A 25,196-nucleotide genomic window follows, 5' to 3' on the forward strand; every position below is an offset into this window, starting at 1 on the left:
AGGTGGTCCTCACAGATTCATTACTGATAACATTTTTAGTGTTGTTGATCAAAAACATATATGTAGCATTGACAGTGTTTTTTTCTGGATGACCAAAAAAAAAAAAAAAAAGGAAAAGATAGAAAGTGCAATTTAGAAGTGTCTGAAGATGTGGAAAGCTTGTAGCCCCAAGGGGTTTTCACTGCCAGCCCTTTTGATATTTAATCATCTTATCACAGTTGGTCTGAGGATACCATACCAGGAAAGACAAATTGAAAGCTTGTAGAGGAGAAGTGAAACTGGAAGATAGGGCTGGTCTACACTATGACATTAGGTGAACATATGCTACATTAGGTCAAGTTAATAATATATTTGTCCACACTACTGAGCCCCTCCCACTGACCTCAAGGGCTTGTAAAGTTGACTTCAGTACTGTGTACCTGCAAACAGTGCAGTGCTACAGTTGACATCCACACATTTACATAGGGGTAATGTAGACACTGTGCCGTAAAATTCAAAGGCATTGGCCTCCAAGAGGTGTCCCTGCGTACTGCAAAGTGACCACTCTGGAGAGCACTTTCAACTGCACTGCACTTCAGCCAGGTACACAGGAAACAGCTGCTCCCCTGTTAATGCCTCAGGAACTTTTGAATTTTTATTTCCCATTTGATCAGTATGCAGAGTTCACCAGCTCAGCTGACCATGGATGTCTCAGGCTGTACCCAGGCTTCAGCATGGAGCACATTGGAGACACTGGTTCTTAATGATGTGTGGGGAGAAGAGTATGTGCAGGCAGAGCTCCAAACCAGCAGAAGAAATGCAAACATCGATGCCAAAATTGCACAGGGCAATGGTTGCAGTGGGAACTTATAGCAGTGCCACATGACAAAAAAAGGTGCTTAGGCAAACATACCAGAAGATAAAGGAGGCAAACAGTTGCTCTGGTTCTGAGCCACAGACATGAAGCTTCTAGGAGGAGCTGAATGGGATTCTAGGCGATGACCCCACTGCTACCCCAAAACTGTCTGTGGATAGTTGCCAGGAGATCCAGCTGACCTTGGGCAACAACAAGGAGGACACTGTTAATGAGGAAGATAAGGAGGAGACTGTGCAGCACTGTAAATATCTGGATCAGTGGGAGGCCACACTGACTCACTACACTGGCCGGCTAAACAGGGATTTCCAGCTCCCTGGCCCTAGCCATGGGTGAGGTCTCAAACAGGTTGGGACTTAGCAGCAAACTGCCAGTCTCTGGGAAAGAATTAATGGACACAATTCAGATATCAAAAAGGCAACACACAGAAACCTGTTGGAGAACACTTAATCTTCCTGGACACTCACTAAGGAATCTCCAAGTCACGATTTTGTTTCAGGCCAATTCCACAAGCCAAATACACAGAGAGGGTTGGAACTTAACTTCATTCATAAGTTTAATTCTTATGCAAATGGTATGAACAGGGACATCAGCTGGCTCACACACTACCTTCCACATCCTAATGACTTAACCAACCAACCAAACAAGGGAGGTGCTAATTGTTCTTATCAGCTTCTTGTAACTATTTGAACCATCTACTGATGTCTCTCTTTTTTCCCCTTCCCTTCTTTTTTGCCTCTTTTTTTCCTTCTCCCCCTCCTCCTTCCCTTATTTATTCTTGGATATGGACTTCTAATACTCCAGTCATTTGAAGAAGTGGATTGTGTCCACAAAAGCTCATGATACCATCAACATATTTTGTTAGTCTTTAGGGTGCTACTAGACTATTTGTTGTTTTTTAAGTTTTTCCTGTTACAGACTAACTCAGCTAACCCTTTAAAGCTTTTCCTAGATTAGACAGCAGAAAAAGAAGACTCGGGAGGACATTTCAACATTCATGCCTCTGAGACTGAAGAGACACAGCTCAGCAGATGGAGGATTGCACTGTTGGAGAGAATGGAGGGAACACAGACGTGCCACACAGGATAACATGGTGTGCATTATGAGGGAGCAAACAGACATGTTGTGGCATCTGGTTGAGGTTCAAGAAAGGCAGGTGGATGCTCGAATCCTCTTACACCCATTGATGAACCTACTGCCCTTGTCACCAAGTTCCGCATTCCCCTTCCTCAGATGTCTTAGGTTAGGGGCAGGGAAGGCTCCAGTATCCCTTGTACGGAACTCCAGGGGCTGGTAGAAGGAGCAGAAGGCGCCCATTCCCCACAGCTTTGATTGTTATTGCAGTGCAATTATAAGCAACCTGTCCTTGTTTCTCCCCCGACCCCACAGTGTTTTCAGCCTGTCAGCTCCAGGCTATCTTTACTCTTCTTTGCTGTGATAGGATAGCATCACTTCACTGTATATCATTGAGGAAACTGATTTTCAAACACTCATGGAGAGACACAGTGCACCTTGATGCGCTCTTCTTATTGCCAAAGTGTCTGGTTGCTCAAAATTGGGTGCCAGCTGATCTGCCTCAATCCCCACCCTGCCAGAAACTTTTCTCCCTTAATTTCACAGATATTATGGAGCACACAGCAAGCAGCAACAATGGCAATACTATTGTTGAGGTCTAACCTAGTCAATAAACTCCACCAGCATCCTTTTAAATGTCCAAATGCACATTCAACACCATTTTGCACTTGTTGATCTGCTCCTTATTACTGTCAAGGATGCCTGTGTACAGCTTTATGAGTATGGGAGCAAGGGCTAGGCTGGGTCACCAAGGATGACTATAGCAAGGTGGCTTGGTGCCAAGATAGGAGCATGCATTCTGTCTATTGCTTGACCATAGTTAGGGAATCTCACTGCACCAAAACCAGCAACTATGTCCTGCATGTTTCCCAGAGTCATTGCTCTTCTTAGGAGAAGCGTATTGATTTTTGTAGCAACTTCGATCACAGCAGCCATCACGGTGCAGTTACGCACTCTGAATTGATTCCCCATTGTCTGGTATGCCACTAGCTTGTCAGCTGTCAGAGCAAGTCTCATTTTGGTATTGCTACACTTCAGGGTTGGGGAAAGCTCTCACAGTAGCCTTACTCACTTGAAATCTCTGGAGCCACTGTTGCATAACATGCTGCATAACTATGCAGCCCCACCAGTCAGTGTTTGTTACTTCAGGGCCCAGAAGCAGAAATCCACCATGTCAAAATGTGTGACTATCACCAGCTTCTGCAAATTGGTCCAGTCCATGGCTTCCATGTTTGAGTGGCATCACATTATTCCACATGCTGGCTTCTGCTTAACCTCTGCAAATACCACAGCATAATGCATGAGGTGTTTGTGATGCTCCTAACAACAGTGTACAGCTGAGTGGGGTCCATGCTAGGGCATCTGAAGGGGTAACACAGGCTTAGGAAAAAAGGCATTTTTGTTTGGTTTGTCTGCATCTGATTTCAGAGAGGGTGGGAGGTAAGTGTATCATGGGAGGCTAATGCCATGTACCCATAACCACCTGCATCAATGTTATCATCCCATGGGCACTGAGAGCCCAATCATACATTCCATTCGGCTCCAGTCCCTGTGGGATAGTGACCCACAGCATATTGCTCCGTGAGCCTATGCAAGTCCTGATAGTGGGGATACTTGCTGCCGACAAAGTGTGCATGGTGGGGACATGCAGAGCTGACTTGCTTAAAGCAGAGGCTCCAAGGATTATAGAATAGTCAACTAGCCAATAAGAATTCATGAGGTTACTCAACTATTCAATTAACTGATATTTAACATCCCTAGGTTATAGAGGTGGGATTCACCAAAAAGGGCAACTTCTTCATTGGACTTTGTCTATACTGCAGTTAAGAGGATTAGAAATATATTGAAAATGAGATTCCCCTGACTATAAGATTTGGGGCTTGAAAAAAGAAGAAAAAAGAAAAAAAAGAAATCACAAGACTTGCAACAAATTGTGAGTAAACAACAAAAGCCTTTTCCCTGGTTCTATATTTGTGACTCTTTTCTTAATGGACCTTGTTTTCTCAGAATATTTTCCTGAACTTTCACAGCTGTAATATCTCAAGTCCCATAAAATGTGTCTAAGCCAATATTAACAAGGAAGTGAGGAGCATAAATATTCCTTTATAACTTAAATCATTATGATAGAGTGTTAACAAATGTTACTGAAAGCTTCTAGTAAATAATGAGTCCGGTAGCAAAATAGTGTATACTAAAGCATATCCCCGGAAGTATGGATACACAAGGTTTCCTGACTGCACCCCTAGCTTTGCTGCCAAGCACCGCAACAGGTCTTGGTGGGCTCTGGCATCCATGGGCGGAGCTGGGTTAGCTAGAGCTTTGTCCAGTGATGACAAGGAGGATTCTTTCAGTAGCGGATGCTCTTGAGGTGGCCATGCCACCTGGGAGGATGTCTGTGTCTGTGGTTGATCATGGGCCTCCATGCCTCCCCTTGTGTGATTGGATAAGGCAAGTCCCTCTGCAGGCTGCCTCTGTATCCTAAGGCGGGAGCCCTGGACATGGGAGTTGCTGACGGAGCCCCCATGGACCGAGACCCTCCCGACCCTTGGGAGGATGGTGATGGGCCCTGCATTTGGTGATAGGCCCACAGGGTCTAAAAGGGCCATTGCGGTTGCATCTGTGGTGGTCATGTTTGGTGTGGCTGGTACTCCCAGTGTCAGAAACGGTGCCATGAATGGGAGCGGTCCCGGGAGGATCTTTGCGAAGAAGCCCATGACCACACTGACTCTGCTTTGGATTTGTTTGAGTAGTCTGACACAGACCAAGGGGAGGGCTGTCGATGGGTGCCTGAGAGTGGTGCTGGGGCCTGGCCATAGACTCCGGCTTTCCCTGGTGCACTGGCGGAGGAGGAGGTCTCATCGTTGGCATAGGTGCTGGTTCTTCATGCGATGATGCCATCGTAAGTGGTGCGCTCCTCCCATCCTCATGCACCTGGTGTCCTGATGCCGCTGAGGATGCTTCCGGCACCAATAGGAGCAGTGATGCAGACATGGTCACCAGTGCTGACGAGGCCACCGGTGTTGATGCCCCCAGTGCCGACATGGATACCGATGTTTGCCCCGCCTGCCCACCATGTTTGCCCCGCCCAAACCCCCAGTGCCGCAGCCATATGGCCTGACTGCCACAGATGTCTGGATTGCACTAACATGTCCAGAGCCAGAGAGGGCACCAGCGAGGCAATCAGCTCTATCAACTCCCTTGCAGCATCGAACGTCTTGGGGGTCAATGGTCTGTCTACATGTACAATCCCTTCTGGCCTTGGGCTTCTCACTTGTGATGATCTTGGTTGGTGCCTAGGGTCCTGGGATATCATGGTGTTAGGGAGAGACTCCAGCTGGGGCACGGGCCTGGTGACGACTCCCATGCCCTTTCCTCTCTGGAGATCTCCCCCTCGGTTACTTCTTCCTCTTCAGTGTGGGGTCTGAGATCTGTGTCTTGGTGTTGCAACCTTCTTCTGGGCTGTGACATGCACTGGCGCTGCTGACGGTTCACACAGAGATGCTAGTGTGCTGTGCACCACCAGTGCCCGGTCTGGTGTTAGTTGAAGCTCAGATTCAATCAAAATCAACTTCAGATAGGAATCTCTTTCCCTCTTTGTATGGGGTTTAAAAGCTTTGCAAATCCTACAAGATGGCCCTCCCCCAGACACTTTACACAAGAGTCATGAGGGTCCCATGAGGGTCCCAGCAAGGCATAGGTTTTGAACAGGTTGCACACAGTTTGAATCCATGTGGTTCTGGCAACAGCCTCCCCTATCGGGGAGAGGGACATTCACACAATAAGAACAACCTACTAACGACTATTTACACTACAAAGAACTAATTAGTGAAGTAACTATTTACACAACTGGTGTTGCTAACGTCTTTGAATGCATGACAAGAATGCTCCAGCTACTGTCACAGGTGATAAGAAGGGACAGGCAGGGGCATCAGGGGTATTTATTCATCATTGTCAGCATCAATCTATGGTGCTCCCTGCTGGCCCAATGGATACCGCTGGGGAAAAAAGGCTCCGGAATTCATGCAGACGGCACGCACACATCTAATTTGAATGCACATGAGCAAGCACTCGAAGAACTAATAATTCTAGACAAGAGTCTGCATGAAAGAGAAGAAGGAAGCAAATGAATAAGTGGTGTCTCTGGATAACTTTTTCCAGGGAGATGTACAGTAAGTGCCATTTCAGGGAACAAGAGGTGACATATCTGTGCTACACCGTGGGCTGCGGCCAGCTCTGACCCTTGGTGGACAAGATCAATGCCGTGAGGAACTACTCGCCACCAAAGACCAAAAAGTAGGTACAGCAGTTTCTGGGGCTGGCAGGATATTATTGGCGCTTCGTACATAATTTTGTGGCAACCCTTAACTGACTTAACCCGGAATGCTTTACCCCGGAAAGTGCAGTGGACACCAGAATGCGAGAAGGCATTCCAGGTGTTAAAACACCAACTAACCCATGCCCCGGTCTTAGCACAGCCTGACTTTGATCAACGGTTCATTGTACAAACGGATGCGTTGGAGAAGGAGATTGGGGCCGTATTGTCCCAAGAAGAGGGGCACGAGGAACATCCGGTAGTATATATTAGCCGGAAGTTGTTCCCACACGAGTGTAAGTACTCCACTATAGAGAAGGAAGCACTCGCCATGAAATGGGCAATTGACATGTTGCATTATTATCTTCTAGGAAACCGGTTCCGGGTAGTGACTGACCACGCACCACTACGCTGGCTACAAACAATGAAAGATTCCAACGCCCGCGTCATGAGATGGTACTTAGCTTTATAGCCCTATACCTTTGAGGTAGCCCACAGAGCGGGGGCCAGGCACCAGAACGCCGATTTCTTCTCAAGGCAGTACGACACGGAAGACAGTGAGGATCAAGGGATAACAGGTGACCTAAGGGGGGAGGTATGTTACAGGGTCCTGCAACCCTGCACTAAACCCCCCGCGGCAAAAGCCCTATTCGGGCGGCGGGGAAGCGCGCACCGGCGTTGTGTCGGGTGTACCCACGCCGCGGACCCGGGCTTCATTTGCAACTTAGAATGCCTACATTAGCCACCCTAGTTCGATCTAGGGTGGCAGTGTAGACATACCCTTAGGCTGTGTCTAGACTGGCAAGTTTTTCCGCAAAATCATCTGATTTTGCGGAAAAACTTGCCAGCTGTCTACATTGGCCGCTTGAATTTCCAAAAAAGCGCTGACGATCTCATGTAAGATCGTCAGTGCTTTTCCGGAAATACTATGCTGCTCCCATTTGGGCAAAAGTCTTTTTCCGAAAGACTTTTGCGCAAAAGGGCCAGTGTAAACAGCACAGTAGTGTTTTCCGCAAAAAAGCCCCGATCGCGAAAATGGCGATTGGGGCTTTTTTGCGGAAAACCGCGTCTAGATTGGCCACGGACACTTTTCCGCAAAAAGTGCTTTTGCGGAAAAGCATCCTGCCAATCTAGACGTGCTTTTCCGAAAATGCTTTTAACGGAAAACTTTTTCGTTAAAAGCATTTTCAGAAAATCATGCCAGTGTAGACGTAGAGTGGGGTTTTGCCCATGAAAGCTCAGGATACTATATATATTTTTGTTAGACTCGAAAGTGTCACGGGATTACATGCTATTTGTAAACATTTACAGATAGTCATAAGGCAAGCTGGCCTTATGATGATGCTTTGAGCTGTGCTAACTCCTCACTGTGAAGCCTCTTGCTGCTTACAGTCCCCTTTGTCGTATGTGTCTCATATGCTGACTGCCATATTTGATGATATAGGGAAGAATGCAATAGGACAGCAGTGGATGGGTGGGGTGACCAATGTCAGCAGATTTTACTCTTTCCCTGAAGAGAAATGGATTCACATGCCCGTCCTGAAGTGCACATGGAGGGGGCATCTGGAGCAGCTGGAAGAGAATAAATCTCCACCTCAGGGAAAAGGCTGGGTTCTCTCTGACCCTGTCTCTTGCTATCAAGGTGTGCCAAGAGCCAAAGCAGGGCAGGACTGGGACACCCCTGCTGGTGGTGCACAATTGCCGGTCTCCAGCTGTTAGTCCCCTTTGGGCACAGTGACTTCCTTTCCCCCTGCACAGGCTTAATCAGACCCACCTCCAAGAACACTGCCCAGCTGCAGGAAGCTCCATAAAACATCTCACCCCAACAAGCCCCCACACCTGGATTCCCACCCCACTGAATCCCAGTTAGCTACACCCAAACCCTCTCCCAACCCAGACCCTGCTGCTGAACCACCTGCACCCAGACCTCCTCTGTGTCCCATTGCCTCACCCATATCCCCCTGCTCAGCTCCAACCACCTTCACCTGGATTCTACCACAGAGTCCCATTTCCCCTACCTCTGAAACCCAGCAAGTCCCCGCGCATTCTGATTCTCTGCCACACCTGGATCTCCCAATAAGCTGCCTGCACCCAGATTGCCCCACACAGAACCACTCCCCTGCACTCTGAACCTCTCTGCACTTGGAATCTGCCCATATGTGAAGCAGGGTGAGGACAAGGCCGGGCATGTGAGACACTGTCCCTCGTGGTGGCTGGCTAGCCATAGAGATATGCTAACATGATTAGTGTGGAATTATTTATATTAAACAGATGATGGTGCAGAGCCTGATTTTCCCCTTTCTCTTCCCAGGGATGGAGCAGGAGGTTCCATTCCCACTGTCATGGATCTCAAAGGATCTGAAGAAGGCAGGTCCTTTTATGCGAAGTCCCTGTGACTTTGCACTGACTCTAGGCTACAGTGCACCCTGGCTCCTTCCTAGTATAGTTCCAATAGAAACTGTGCTGTCAAGAGTGACCCCCACCCACTCATTGTTTTCAGAATCTACCCCTTCAACTGGTGCCCTACCATGGGTAGAGGACGTGTAAGTTAATGAGGACCCTGTTATCAATAGCTCAGCAGCAGAAGTCTTGTGGGCTTGGTGTGGGACAATGCTGCAGAGATCTATCTACAGGGAGTGAAAAGAGAATACACATTGTTTTACTAAAGCCCCAGGCAGGCGCTTATTCCCCAAGGAGATAATCTAGAGGTAGCTGTATGAAGCTGAATGTAGGAAAATGTAAATTGAACATCAGGAAAAATTTCTTATAGGTTGGGTCTAGTAATAGTGAAATACTTGCCTATAGGAAGCAGTGAAGGCCCTGCTATGAGTATCTGTTCAAATCATTTGGATACAATGCTATTGCTGTTCTCTGGGGAGTGATTCCCTCTTTCCCTCTGCCTTCTGATTCAACAATTGTATATTTCATTTCCTGCTGCGGCAGATTTCAGCTATAATGTTATGTATGTGGTCACAGCAAACTCCTTACATGAAACTCTGCAGGAAACTAGCAAATGAGCTTTGTTTTGTCAGATCAGTGTTTTGGGAACTTTACTATCGTCACATATCATATAAGGGCATGGGAGAGATACAGGAGGAAGTGAGTGAATGTGAAGGAAGCAGGCAGACTGCATCTTAGGCCTTGTTGATACTACCGCAGGCCATTGACCTAAGTTACACAACCTCAGCTATGTAAACAACATAAGAACATAAGAACGGCCATACTGGGTCAGACCAAAGGTCCATCCAGCCCAGTATCCTGTCTGCCGACAGTGGCCAATGCCAGGTGTCCGAGGGAATGAACCGAACAGATAATGACCAAGTTATCTCTCTCCTACCATCCATCTCCACCCTCTGACAAATGGAAGCTAGGGACACCATTCCTTACCCATACTGGCTAATAGCTATTAATGGACTTAACCTCCATGAATTTATCTAGTTCTCTTTTAAACCCTTTTATAGTCCTACCTTCACAACCTCCTCAGGCAAGGAGTTCCACAGATTGACTATGCGCTTTTATTTGTCTTAAACCTGCTGCCCACTAATTTCATTTGGTGGCCTCTAGTTCTTATATTACGGGAACAAGTAAATAACTTTTCTTTATTCACTTTCTCCACACCACTCATGATTTTATATACCTCTAACATATCCCCCCTTAGTCTCCTCTTTTCCAAGCTGAAAAGTCCTAGACTCTTTAATTTCTCCTCATATGGGTCCCGTGCCAAACCCCTAATCATTTTAGTTGCCCTTCTCCAAACCCTTTCTAATGCCAGTATATCTTTTTTGAGATGAGGAGACCACATCTGTTCGCAGTATTCAAGATGTGGTCATATCATGGATTTATATAAGGGCAATAAGATATTCTCTGTTTTATTCTCTATCCCTTTTTTAATGATTGCCACTGCACACTGTGGGGATGTCTTCAGAGAACTAGCCACGATGACACCAAGATCTCTTTCCTGATTAGTTGTAGCTAAATTACCCCCATCATATTGTATGTATAGGTGGGGTTATTTTTTCCAATGTGCATTAATCATAGAATCATAGGACTGGAAGGGACCTCGAGAGGTCATCGAGTCCAGCCCCCCGCCCTCAGGGCAGGGCCAAGCTCCGTCTACACCATCCCTGACAGATGTCTATCTAACCTGTTCTTAAATATCTCCAGAGAGGGAGATTCCACCACCTCCCTTGGCAATTTATTCCAATATTTGACCACCCTGACAGTTAGGAAAAAATTCCTAATGTCCAATCTAAACCTCCCTTGCTGCACTTTAAGCCCATTACTCCTTGTCCTGTCCTCAGAAACCAAGAGGAACAAATTTTCTCCTTCCTCCTTGAGACACCCTTTTAGATATTTGAAAACCGCTATCATGTCCCCCCTTAATCTTCTTTTTTCCAAACTAAACAAGCCCAGTTCATGAAGCCTGGCTTCATAGGTCATGTTCTCTAGACCTTTAATCATTCTTGTCGCTCTTCTCTGTACCCTTTCCAATTTCTCCACATCTTTCTTGAAATGTGGCGCCCAGAACTGGACACAGTATTCAAGCTGAGGCCTAACTAGTGCAGAATAGAGCGGCAGAATGACTTCACGAGTTTTGCTTACAACACACCTGTTGATACAACCTAGAACCATATTTGCTTTTTTTGCAACAGCATCACACTGTTGACTCATATTCAACTTGTGGTCCACTATGACCCCTAGATCCCTTTCCGCCATGCTCCTTCCTAGACAGTCGCTTCCCATCTTGTATGTATGGAACTGATTGTTCCTTCCTAAGTGGAGCACTTTCCATTTCTCTTTATTAAACTTCATCCTGTTTACCTCTGACCATTTCTCTATCTTGCTAAGGTCATTTTGAATTATGTCCCTATCCTCCAAAGAAGTTGCAACCCCACCTAGTTTGGTATCATCTGCAAACTTAATAAGCGTACTCTCTATCCCAATATCTACATCATTGATGAAGATATTGACCAGTACGGGTCCCAAAACAGACCCTTGCGGAATTCCACTTGTTATCCCTTTCCAGCAGGATTTAGCACCGTTAACAACAACTCTCTGACTACGGTTATCCAGCCAATTATGCACCCACCTTATCATGGCCCTATCTAAGTTATATTTGCCTAGTTTATCAAGAAGAATATCATGCGAGACCGTATCAAATGCCTTACTAAAGTCTAGGTATATGACATCCACCGCTTCTCCCTAATCCACAAGGCTCGTTATCCTATCAAAGAAAGCTATCAGATTAGTTTGGCATGACTTGTTCTTCACAAACCCATGCTGGCTATTCCCTATCACTTTATTACCTTCCAAGTGTTTGCATATGATTTCCTTAATTACCTGCTCCATTACCTTCCCTGGGACAGACGTTAAACTGACCGGTCTGTAGTTTCCTGGGTTGTTCTTATTCCCCTTTTTATAGATGGGCACAATATTTGCCCTTTTCCAGTCTTCTGGAATCTCCCCCGTCTGCCATGATTTTTCAAAGATCATAGCTAAAGGCTCAGATACCTCCTCTATCAGCTCCTTGAGTATCCTGGGATGCATTTCATCAGGACCTGGTGACTTGCTGACATCTAACTTTCCTAAGTGATTTTTAACTTGTTCTTTGTGTATCCTATCTTCTAAACTTACCCTCTCTCTGCTTGTATTCACTACGTTAAGCACACCTCCAGACTTCTCAGTGAAGACCGAAACAAAGAAGTCATTGAGCATCTCCGCCATTTCCAAGTTTCCTGATACTGCTTCTCCCTCCTCACTAAGCAGTGGGCCTACCCTGATATAAGATCGTCAGTGTTCTTGCGGAAATACTGTGCTGCTCCCGTTTGGGCAAAAGCCCTCTTGCGCAAGTCATTTGCGCAAGAGGGCCAGTGTAGACAGCACAGTACTGTTTTGTGCAAAAAAGCCCCAATGGCTAAAATGGTGATCGGGGCTTTTTTGTGCAAAAGCGCGTCTAGATCGGCACGGACGCTTTTCCGCAAAAAGTGCTTTTGCGGAAAAGCATCTGTGCCAATCTAGATGCTCTTTTCCGAAAATGCTTTAACGGAAAACTTTTCCGTTAAAAGCATTTCTGGAAAAATCATGCCAGTGTAGACATAGCTAGAGGGTAACAAGAAGACAGTCTACAAATATATTAGAAAAAAAGAAGAGGAAGACCAAGGACAGGCTCGACCCATTACTCAATGAAGAGGGAAACAATAACAGAAAATGCAGAAATGGCAGAGGTGCTTAATGACTTCTTTATTTTGGTTTTCACCAGGAAGACTGGTGCTGATTGGATGCCTAACACAATCAATGTGGGTGAAAGTAAAGTAGGCGCCACAATTAAAATAGGAAAAGAACAAGTTAAAATTACTTAGACAAGTCAGATGTCTTAAAGTCACCTGACTGAAGCGGTATCTGAACCATTAGCTATTATCTTTGAAAAGTCATGGAAGATGGGAGAGGTTTCAAAAGACTGGAAAAGAGCAAATATACTGCCCATTTATAAAAAGGGAAATAAAACTACAGGAGACTACAGACCAGTCAGCTTAACTTCTGTGCCAAGAAAGACAATGGAGCAAATAATTAAAGAATTCATCTGCAAACATCTGGAAGATAATAATGTGATAATTAACAATCAGCATGGATTTGTAAAGAACAAAACATGCCAAATCTGATCTCTTTCTTTGATAAGATAACAAGCCTTGTGGATAAGGGGAAAGCAGCTGATGTGGTATACCTAGATTTAGTTAAGTATTTGAACTTCTCATTAATAAACTAGGGAAATACAATTTAGACCGGGCTACTATAAGTTGGGTGCAAAACTGCTCCCATAGAGTAGTTATCAATGGCTCACAGTCATGCTAGAAGAGCATAACAAGTGGGGTTCTGCAGGGATCAGTTTTGGGATTGGTTCTGTTCAATATCTTTATCAGTGATGTAAATAATGGCATAGAAAGTTCACTTATAACATTTGTGAATGATACCAAACTGCAAGGAGTTGCATATGCTTTGGAGCATAGGATTATCATTCAAAATGAACTGGAATGAACTGGACAAACTAGAGAAATTATTTCAGGTAAATAAGAAATGAAATGTACTCCACTTGGGAAGGAACAATCGGTTTTACACATAAGGGGGGAAATGACTGTCTAGAAAAGAGTACTGCAGAAAGGGATCTAAGAACATAGTGGACAACAAACTAAATATGAGTCAACAGTGTGACATCGTTGCAAAAAAGCAAACATTATTCTGGGATGTATTAGTGGGAATGTTGTAAGCGAGACATGAGAAGTAATTCTTCCACTCTTCTCTGTACTGATTGTGTCCAGTTCTGGGCTCCACATTTCAGGAAAGACATGGAGAAACTGGAGAAGGTCTAGAGAAGAGTAACAAAAATGATTAAAGGTCTAATAATTATGACCTATGAGGGAAGACTGAAAGAATTACCTTTGCTTAGTTTGGAAAAAGAGAAGACTCGGAGGGGACATGATAGCAGCATTTAAAGACCTAACAGGGTATCACGAAAAGGAGGGAGATTATTATTCTCCTTAACCTCTGATGATAGGATGAGAAGCAGTTAGGTTAAACTGCAACAAGGGAGGTTTAGATTGGACATTAGGAAAAAGTTCCTAGTTGTCAAGGTGGTTAAGTACTGGAATAAGTTGTCTAGGGAGGTTGCGGAATCTCCAGCACTGAAGATTTTTAAGAGCAGGTTGGATAGATATCTATCAAGGATGACCTAGATGGTGCTTGAGCCTGCCTTGATTGCAGAGGACTGGACTTGATGACTTCTCAGGGTTCTTTCCAGTTTATGATTCTATGATTTTATACTGAAAACCTAAATACTTTGATTAAGAAATGCTGCTGCGGTGTCTCATGGTAGATGAATTTTGATTACCCTGTCTCCCTTCTCTCGGTGTGCCTCATTCTTTAGTCTGGCTTAATTTCCTCTGATACATCATGGAGTATATTACTCCCACAATGCACTGCTTTTTCACACCAAAATGTGAAACTGTGGTGTATCATGGAAGATGATAATCAGGCAGCTTGGCCTATAAAGGAGAAAGGAAGCAAAAGGAACATGAACTACAAATGTCATGAAACAGAGCAGCTGCTTTTACAAATTGAAAACATTTCCAGCTCTAGTTACAATATACCAATAAACGAGTCTTTCAGCATATCACAAATGGAAGAGAAAAAAAAAAAAAAGATGCTTTGGACCAAAGAGCATTCCATGCCATGAAAACAAACAAAACTCAGATTCACGGTATGAATATTAAAAGTGACATTTAAGCAATTAGGATAACTGTTCTGAGTGGGGTTTTGCTTTTCTCTGCTGATAGTTGAAACAAGGGAGATTACTGTGTTATACAAATTCTTCAGAGCTGTCAATAAGATTGTCCACAGAACACAACTGTCAGCTTTTTATGGATTGTCTCTCTCTTTTGTTATATAATTATTCACTGTCAAAGAGGTAAAGCTTTTGGCTGCAAACTACACAAGCAATGTTATTGCTGACTTCAGCCACATATACACTGGACCATATTCTTCCCTAGTATAACTTAACTGTAATGACTGAAGTTTAACAGTATCAGTGAAATTACACCAGGGATGAATCTGGCTGATTCATTTACATTCTATTTCACCAAATACCTTCATCCTTGAATTTGAAAAGCTGCTCTCTGCCTCATATGCTTGAAACTAGCTTTACTTTTAAAGGCAGTGGGACTGGGTTATATCTTTATAGCTCTCTGACCACAGTGTGTCACTCCAGCTGCACATGGTAGCCATAAACCTGAGGTGACCTGGCAGCGAGAGGTGAAAGTGGGCTGCCACAGGGCCATGGTAGGGCTTGAATTCATCTAAAGAGGTGGGTTATGCCCACAAAATCTCATGATACCATTTACATTTTTGTTAGTCTCTAAGGTCCTGCAAGACTAGGTGTTATTTTTTAAGGTTTTTCAGTTACACACTAACACGGCTACCCCTCTGAAACTTCTATGACAAGGTAACTGGTTCTGTGGACATGGGGAAGTCGGTGGATGTGATAGACCTTGTTTGATATGGTCTCCCACAGTATTCTTGCCAGAAAGTTAAGGAAGTATGGATTGGTAAAGGGACTGCAAAGTAGATAGAAAGTTGGCTAGATTGTCGGGCTCAACTGGTAGTGATTAACGGCTCGATATCTGGTAGGCGGTTGGTATCAAGCGGAGTGCCCCAAGGATCGGTTCCAGGGATGGTGAATTTGGTAAGCCTCAACATCTTTATGAATGACCTGCATGAGGGGATGGATTGCACCCTCAGCAAATTTGCAGATGAAACTAAGCTGGGGGAGAGGTAGATACATTGGAGGGTAGAGATAAAGTCCAGAGTGACCTAGACAAATTGAAGGATTGGGCCAAAAGAAATCTGATGAGGTTCAACAAGGACAAGTGTGAAGACTCCCAAGTGCTGTTATAGGCTGGGAACCAACTGGCTAAACAGCAGTTTGGCTAAAAAAAGACCTGTGGCTTACAGTGGATGAGAAGCTGTATATGAGTCAACAGTGTGCCCTTGTGACCAAGGCTAATGGCTTATTAGGTTGCATTAGGAGGAGCATTGCTGGCAGATCTAGAGAAGATTATTCTCCTTTATTCTGCACTGGTGAGGCCATATCTGGAAGTATTGTGTCCAGTTATGGGGCCCTCATTACAGAAAGGATATGGATGCATTGGAGAAAGTCCAGTGGAAGGCAACAAAAATGATTATGGGTCTGGAGCACATGACTTACAAGGAGAGGTTGAGGGATTTGTGTTTGTTTTGTCTACAGAAGAGAAAAGTGAGGGGGGATTTGATAGCAGCCTTCAACTCCCTGAAGGGAGGTTCCCAAGAAGATGGAGAGGCTGCTCTCACTAGTGACAGAAGGCAGAATGAGGCGAATGGTCTCAAGTTACAAAGGGGAGGTCTAGGTTGGATATTAAGAAAAACTACAGTACTTTAGTAAGAGGGTGGTGAACTGGAATGGCTTTTCTAGGGAAGTGGTAGAATCTCCATCCCTAGAGGTTTAGAAGTCCCAGCTTGACAAAGCCCTGGCTGGGATGATTTAGTTGGGATTGATCCTACTCTGGGCAGGGGGTTGGACTTGATGACCTCAAGAGGTCTTTTCCAGCTCTATGATTCTATAATTCTATTAAATGTAAGTACAATTTTTACATTCCAAATTATTCATTTTATAATTATATGGTAAAAAGAGGAACTAAGCAATTTCTCAGTACTAGTATGTTGTGACACTTTGTCTGATTTTGTAAGCAAATAGTTTTAAGTGAATTGAAACATAGGGGTGTAAAAGACAAATGAGACACCCAAAAGTGGTGCAATAGTCTAGGATGGTCAAGAGCAACTGGTCTAGAGCTACAATAATGACTTTTATAGCTAGTCTGTGGGGCATAGCCAAGGAAAAGAAATGTCTATGGCCCCACAATCCCTGACTTCTGGAATGACAACAGGTGAAAACTACAGCTGGGGCTACTCTACTTTGTAGTGAGGCGCAGACTAAGGAGAGCCTAAGATGCACTTTGACCAACCAGGACTTATTCAAAACCAGTTTGTTTTGTCTACAGTAGAGTTTAAATCAAGTTAGTTAAAACGTATTAGCCAACAGATTTTAAAAATACAACTTAGGATTTATCTTCACAAGAGATTTTTAATTTTATAGCCTTATTTTGTTTTTCTTTCAACATTCTGTAGAGTTCATACCCACATACCTTCCTGCCCCAACATGGTAGAAATAGAGTAGTTAGTGAGGGTTACCATATTCACAGTCCATTGGGGTCAATTTCATGGTCATAGGATTTAAATCCTAAATGTCATGATTTCTTCTATTTAAATCTGAAATTGCACAGTGTTGTAACTGACCGAAAAAGGAGTTGGGGGAGGGGGAGGAGATAGCAAGGTTATTATTGGGGGAGGGGATGTGGCAGTGCTACCTTTACTACTGCTGGTGGCAATGCTGTCTTCAGAGCTGGTTGGCTGATGAACGGTTGAAGAACGCCTAGCTTTGAAGGAGGAGCTGCTGCCAGCAGCTGTTCAGAAGTAAGGATGGCATGTATAGTACTGCCACCCTTAGTTCTGAGCTGCTGCCTACAGATCTGGGACATTAGTCAACAGCCGCCATGCTCTGGCCACCTAGCTCTGAAAACAGTATTGCAGAAGTAAGGTTGGCGCGGTGTGATATTGCCACATATACTGCTGTGCTGCTGCTGGCAGGATCTGCCTTTCAGAGCTGGGCACCTGACCAACAGCTTCTGCTCTCCAGCCTCTTGGGATGTAAAACCATGTTTAATTGGTTAACCTGTTAAATGTAATGTTTAACCAGTTAACTGATGAAAGGGGGATGGGTACCCATACCCGCACCCTTTTCTCCCTGCAGGCAGGGGTTGCTCTGGCTGGGCTAACCATTTACACCCCTACTGGCCACCCAGTTCTGAGGATAGCACAGAAGTATAAGTGGCAATACATGCCCTCCCCTGAAAAAAAATAACCTTGCAAGTTCATTTTGGGTCAGGACCCCCAATCTGAGAAATACTGATTGCCCCATAAACTCTGTATAGTAGAGTGTAAAGCACACAAAAGCTCTGATTTTATGGGGAGAGACCAGATTTCATTGACTGAGGTGCTTTTCACGGCTGTGAATGTGGTCGGCCCTAGGCCTGGCTTAGGTGAATAGAGTACAGACACACCTCCAGGAGTGGGTATGTACCCAAATACAGAACTTCCATGATTCCCCACTTGCCAAAGCTGTGCCGCCTCACTATGCTGCTAGGTTTGCCTGGGGAGTGTCCAGCAGCCTCCCTGCTGCTAGAGCTTTCCCCACTGCGGGGAAGGGCTCTGACAGGGAAAAGGCAACATGAAAAAGCCTTTGCTGCTCTGGCATGGGAGAGACAACAGAGAAAAACATCAGCAGTTCAGAGTGGTGCCTGTCTCTGACGTGTAGCCACACTCCACAGAGTGGGTGCCGAAGGCTTTTCACTCAGCATGTAGCTACATATACCCTATAAGCATATACATATACCCTACCAATGCTTTGTAGTGCACACAGTGTTACTTGAAGTCATGAATATTTTTGTAAAGGCTAGTCTGCAATGTAAAATCCCATATATTTGCTTAACTGGTTAAACCTATTATTTAAATCAAGGGTGGGGAACCTAAGGTCCGGAGGTTGGATGCAGCCCCCTGCCTTGTCTTGATCTAACCCCCAAGGCTGAAGGCTCTCCCCTTAGCATTGGGGAGCATGTGCTTGTGTTCCATCTTCCCCATTACCTCCCCATGAGGCTGAAGCACACACAATTTATTAGCCTGGGCTCCCCTAGATCTGGGATGCTAGGGGAATGAAGGGAGTCTTTTTCCTTCTCAGTTTGGGACCTTATCAGTAAGGGGGTGGATTTTTTTTTTTTTTGCGCTTCTCACTTGTATGTGGACTCCAACTGAATTTTCTGTAGGTCAGTGGCCCCCGACACCAAAAAAGGTTCCTCACTCCTTGTTTAAATGGGTAACTGATGAAAGGTGGGGTAGGTGGTGGAGTTGCAAGCTGAAGCAGCCGCCCTCACCCCCCACCCCCCACCACAGGGCTGGAGCAGCTCCTCTGTTGCAGGCAGGTCCCTACCTGCAGGGTGCCTGGGCCCACCATGGACACCAGAGCAGCCCCTGTTTGCAGGGTGCCCAGGCCTGCCATAGGCAGGCACTGCTCCAGCTGGGCTGGAGGAGCCCCTGTCTGTGGGGCATCAGGGCCCACCGTAGACAGATGCTGCTCTGGGCGCCCAAGTAGCCCCTTTTTGTGGCACCCCCCCGTGGGGCTGGAACAGCACCCACACGTTAACCAGAACCAGTAAGCATCACCCATTAAGGGTGATGTTAACCTTTCACATCCCTAGTCCGCATATTTCCCAAAAGTTTGTTCCCCAGGCTAATATCTGTAACAAATGTTTATGAAGTATCTAGACTGGATTTAAAAAGGTGTTGCTACTTCAAGTTAATTAGCAATCACTTAAAAGTAAAAACAAAAAAAATCTGCTAATGTGGATAGACCCCTAGTGGTCATCAGGAGTCAGAACCCAGGCTTGAGGGAGAAAAGAGGTAATGTAAAACCATACCGTGCCGCATGATGTACTAAACACAACCTGGACAAAACTCAGCACTTGAACCAATTGATTTTAAACCACAAACCCCCCACATTTCTCTAGCTTTAAAGATCTGACAAAATTCCATAAACAAAGGAATTCTCAGTTAAAGCTAAAACTTTTTCCATTGTACTGTGGATAAAGACTTCTGTTATCAAAGGGTCTCAACTCAAATTGTATATTCATATTCCAAGTCTCTAAGGACATTTTTTTTTTGCAAACTCAAAATGTAATTTGGGTAGTTGTACAGACAGTTGCTATAGGTGTACACTCATCACAGATCCTGGACAGAAAGATGATAGTTGCACATTTAAAACCTGTAGGCACACAAGTGCTGGATGTAAATCAATGGCTCAATGTGGAAATTCTTGTCTGCACACATGAGAAGTCTAACTGATTCTAAAGGGAGTAATATAGCATATGCATTAGAAAGCTCACAGTATATGTAAAATCATCCAGTAGCTCAATTACGTGTATCTAATTATTGCAATATCAAAATAGATTCATTTATTTAAAAGTAAACATAGGTTCACATTGTCAGGTTAGGCATAAACTGCAGGGCAATGTTGTTTGAGGCGGTTAAACTGGAAATATGTAGCTCTGAGTGAAGGGCAGGATTTCAGCTAAAAATCCTTGTTTCTGCACGGTGAAATCAAATCCTTCTGGAAAACTCCATCAATCATTATTTACTGCAGTGACACTAAAAGGCACTTCTAGAATATCATTATCCTGGTGTGGTTTGCAACACTGACAAACAATTTCCTTACAAAAACTCTGCCCATAATATTTACAATAGCTTGTCACTTTCTGCTGAGACCCAGAGTATTTTATGGTACATTATTAAATGTTACTTCATGATCTTTTGTCCTCCTTAAATCAACACTTGTGTCAGAATATTTTATAGTTAGAATACAGTAGTTGAATAAACTGGTTAAAGCGATAGCATTTGCCACAATTATGTTGTTGATTATTTTATGAACAAACAATTAGCTGTTTATGATGTAGATTTGTACCGCTTAATTTAAAATTATTTTTAAAGCAAAAATAATTACCTTGATTTCCTTTGTGCTGAATTACAAAAGAAAGCCTATATTTTTCATGAACATGTATTTCAGGGAACAAACAAATCATCACACAAAAGTTGGCACATTTTCCTTTTACTCCCTGGTGCTTTGGGGCATGATTATCTAGTGATGATATAAACCACCAATGCCTTGGCTGTAACACTCCACTGTGTCTAGTTGTAAACTTTAAATAACATTTTCTATTCTGTGCAACTAACACCAAAACACAGTTCCCAATACAAAACAAGAACTTATTCAGGATGGGGAATATACTCAAAAGCATGCTGTGAAGCATTCCTGATACCGAACAGACAGCTTCTGCCATTTCCTTTCAGTGACTGGGACTGGAAAATACTTTCCAACTCAAGCCTTTTCAGCAGTGATCAAATGCACATAATTGTATGGCTCCTTAGGAGAAGGCAGGTCGGGGTATGTGTGTAAACATCAGAGACACTGCCCTGGCTTCTGGACTGTTAGGCTTTGTCAGTTTAGGCTGTCTTCAGCGAGCACGTTAGCTCTGGGATTTTATATAAGGACAAACCAGCATTTGTCCCGAAGTCCTGTCACCGAAGTGCTCTCCGGTTTACATTTCGCCTCCCCTCTCCCAGCCAGTGTTCCCTGACTCCCCCGGCTCTGGGGCAGTAGCAGTCTGTGCAGATAGGATGCGAACCTTGCCAGGCCTTCCAGTAACCTTCCCAGAAAGAACGAAAAGTTGGGGATAAGGAGAGATTAAAATACTCACCGAACAAAAGGAGGAAGTTTAGATAATCTCAGTTCTTGAGCTCAGACGAGGATGGGAAGCTTTCCAGCCTCCCAGGGCTCTAAGGTGCACAGGAGCCCTGCAACTTGCCAGAAGTGCACGCAGATACAGATAGGCAGGCACTGGAGTGCAGAGTGCAGCAGGAGAGGAGAAGGGGCCCGCTGAAGCTGGGATGGGACTGGGTGCAACGGGTTTGGGACTGGGCACAGGGGCTGCAGGACTGGGGTGCATCGAGGACTGGATTGGGGGACCGGGGAGCCAGGGGCTGGGGCAGGATCTGGAGGACCGGGCACGCTGGGAATGGTGGATCGGGATGCACAGGGGATGGGACAGGTCTGCGGGGACTAGGATGCACAAGGGCTGGAGTGTACAGGCGTTGGGACAGGACCTGGAGGGCCGGAGTGCACAAGGGATGGGGATAAAGGGCCGGGGTGCACAGGGGATGGAGTCGGAGGGTCGGTGTGACGACTCGCACCTGAGTGTGCAGGGGATGGGGATGGAGGGCCAGGGTGCCCAGGGGATGGGGATGGGGAACCGGGGTGCCCAGGGGGCCCAGTGAATGGGGAACCGGGGGGCCCAGGGGGCCCAGTGAATGGGGAACCGGGGGGCCCAGGGGATGGGGATGGAGAACCGGGGGGCTCAGGGGATGGGGGGCCCAGGGGATGGGGATGGAGAACCGGGGGGCTCAGGGGATGGAGGGCCGGGGGGCCCAGGGGATGGGGATGGAGAACCGGGGGGCTCAGGGGATGGGGGGCCCAGGGGATGGGGAGGGGGGCCGGGGGGCCCTGGGGCCCAGGGGATGGGGGCCGGGGGGCCCAGGGGATGGGGATGGAGAGGGGATGGGGGGCTCAGGGGATGGGGGGCCCAGGGGATGGGGATGGAGAACCGGGGGGCTCAGGGGATGGGGGGCTCAGGGGATGGGGGGATGGGGGGCTCAGGGGATGGGGGGCTCAGGGGATGGGGGGATGGGGGGCTCAGGGGATGGGGGGCTCAGGGGATGGAGAACCGGGGTGCTCAGGGATGGGGAGCCGGGGGGCCCAGGGGATGGGGATGGAGGGCCGGGGGGCTCAGGGGATGGGGGGCTCAGGGGATGGGGATGGAGGGCCGGGGGGCCCAGGGGATGGGGGGCTCAGGGGATGGGGGGCCGGGGGGCCCAGGGGATGGGGGGCTCAGGGGATGGGGGGCCGGGGGGCTCAGGGGATGGGGGGCCCAGGGGATGGGGGGCACTCTTTTCTGCTCCTGCTTTTCTGCTCCTCGGGCAGGGAGCTTGGCTGGCCGGGGTCAGGCGGCAGCTCGTGTGCGCGGCTCCCGGGCTCAGTCTCCAGCGAGTCCCTTCCCCGCGATCCGGAGCCGAGCGCGGTGGCAGCTGTCGGAGAACGAAGTGTCCTCGCGCAGCGGGCTCCCGCGCGGTGCCGGGCCCGGCCCCGCCGCTGCCTCAGGCCGCGCCCCGAGCGCGCAGCGGGGACACGTCGGGGCCCGTCCAGAGCCGCCCGCGCGCAGGGGCTCCCCTGGCGGGAACTCGCCGCCTCCGCCCCTCGCCAAACGCCACCCTACGGGGCGCGTCCCCGCCCCCGCCTCCACTCCCCCCCCCCGCCTCCCCCCCGCTCTGCCCCGCGCCCCGCTTCCCCCGCCCCCGCCGCGCTGCCCCCCCCCCCCCCCCTGCCTCCCCCCCGCCCCCCCCCCGCCCCTGCCTCCACTCCCCCCCCCCCCTGCCTCCACTCCCCCCCTGCCGCTCCGGGAAGCTGCTGGCGCGGCTCAGGCAGGTCCCGGGCGGGGCAGGCGGAGCCCCAGGGAGCCCCCCCAGCAGCCCGGCACCGACACGCGGCTGGAAGTTCAGCCAGAGGCGCCTCGTGCAGGCTGCGAGCCCGCGGGTCCCGTCACCGACCCTGCTCAGCCCCCCCCCCCAGTGTGGAGGGGCGGTGGCGGGTTTGGTTCCCCAGCCTCAGCTGCTGCTGGGTCTCTCCCCCCCCCTTGCTTCCTCTCCACTGGCTCTCCCGTCCTCTCCCTCTCCCCTTGGAGAGGTGGGGGGCGACCAGCCCTGCAGAGATAGCTGCCAGGTCCCCTCCCTGCTCAGTGATCAGCCCCCAATGCTCTGCCACTGCTTGCAATTTGTCCACGGTCTTGGCCTCCCATCCAACACTTACTTGTTTTAACATACTGCTAATAGCAGATAGGAGGCCATTTAGAAACACATGCACCAAGGCGCCCTGTCCATTTTCACCCAGTCGCTGTATACCAGAATGTTGCAGAAAAAAAAAAACCCATCAGTCAGTCTGTGTGATAGTTGCCCGGGTTTTCTCTCTGTTGCTGTTTACAGCAATGTATGGCCGTCCAGTTGATTTTTTGGAGTCCATACTTGGGGAATGGCCTCATGCAGGCACTTAGCTTGATTCTTCCATTTGTTCTAGTAGGCAGCGTCAGGACCAGTGTCTGGCAAATTAGAAAGATGCTCAGAGGTGGGCCAATTTGCTATCAGGAGCCTTTTTTTTTTTTGGCCCGCTAGGGGTTATAAGTAGCTTACACAGTTGCAGGAGGTCTGCTTCAGAGGGTTCATAGGCATTGCACTTTAGCAAAAATTCTTCTGCAAATTTGGTAGGGTTTTCCTGGGGCTCTGGAAAACCTTTTACAATTGAGTGGAGCTCCGTGTGGGTCCAGGATTTATAGCTCCAAGTAGAACCGGTCTGAGTCTTCTTGGAAAACGGGGTAAAGGGAAGCGCTCGGTCTGGTGGTGGGAGAGGAGGTTTCCAATAAAGCTTTACACTTATATTTAGAATTTTAAGGGAGGCAAGCTTCAATTCAGTCCATCTAAGATTTGTCTCATCCCACCACTGCATGAAGCAATCTACCTCTCCTCTAGCCAGTTTAGTTTTGGGAAGGCCAAGTTTGTCTTTTAAGACGTCCACTCGGTCTTTGTTCCAAGATCCTAACAGTGGCCACTGAGTTTTGGGATCCCCCAGAGTCAATCTAGATAATTTTATCAGAAGTTTACAGGGGTCCGGACCCTTTCTAAAAATATATAAACTGAGCCAGGGTCCCTTTAGGGAACTATCCCTGCTTAGATGTCTGGTTACCCATACAGGAGGACTTCACACACAAGGAGGAAATTCGGGTTCGTCAGAGCAGTGCCCAGTGCAACACACAAAAGAAGCCCACAGGCTACTGCCTCAATTGCCCTTGCGTTCGCTCCAAGGATTTTATCCAAGGTGCGGTGCGGCTGCGATTGTGCAGATTTCAGTCACACAGACCGCGGGGACAGGAGCCCCTTGGTCAGCCAGTCCCCGGACAGGGATGGCTCCCAGACTCACTCACACCACAGGGAAGACGGATAGACACAGAGACAAGACAGTCCTCAGTCCGGACAAAACATAGAAATAATTACCTGACCAGAGTCCTGATGTTAGATCCCGGGATCCCTACCAGAACAGAGCAGGAACCAACAGGTTCGATGGCGTAGACTTCGCTGTGGTTGTGCGCCAAATGCCCAGGTGCCGGCTACCACCGTCATCCTGCAAGACAGTCGGGGATCACACAGCCTCAGTGAAGATGGTTGCCATCTCAGTGGGACCTCCAAATTGTCAAAGTCAGACAGGACTCACATTTTCTGGGTGCATTTAGCAGAGCTTTGCTAATAAAACAGAGCGGTCTGACAAAACTGTGAGTCCTGTCTGACTTTGACATATCCCATGCCTTCACAGCAAGCCCATTATTTCGGGCTCGCTATTCCAATGTCCCTGTAAACCTTATTCCACGAGGAGTAAGGGATATTTCAGAATAGCATGTTATTTCAAAATTTGGTGCAGTGTAGACAGTGCCAAATTATTAAATAAGCTATTTTAAAATAAGATCAGAATAAAATATATAATATGCATAGCTCAAATTCTGTATCTTATTTTGACCTATGGTGAAGTGTAGACATAGCCCCAGTGACAGATATACATTTCACTCTGGACCCTGGGTCCTCACCCCTTAGCTAGTTGTTCAACTCCCGAACATG

General features: G+C 47.1%; 1 protein-coding gene across 5 annotated transcripts in view; it reads right to left on the reverse strand.

Annotated features, from left to right (window-relative positions):
• The window catches only part of HRH1 (histamine receptor H1), a 51,441-nt gene extending 29,658 nt beyond the window's left edge, over nt 1–21,783 (reverse strand). For all 5 annotated transcript variants that reach the window (XM_006117618.5, XM_014570744.4, XM_014570746.4 and 2 more), the window contains exon 1: nt 21,185–21,783. The gene's annotated coding sequence lies outside the window, so the exon portion shown is untranslated. The remainder of the gene's footprint in view (nt 1–21,184) is intronic.
• Between the last annotated feature and the right edge of the window lie 3,413 nt (nt 21,784–25,196).

This window comes from Pelodiscus sinensis, chromosome 11 (genome assembly GCF_052426305.1).
Source record: "Pelodiscus sinensis isolate ZL-2025 chromosome 11, ASM5242630v1, whole genome shotgun sequence".
In the NCBI taxonomy this organism is placed as follows: Eukaryota; Metazoa; Chordata; order Testudines; family Trionychidae; genus Pelodiscus; species Pelodiscus sinensis.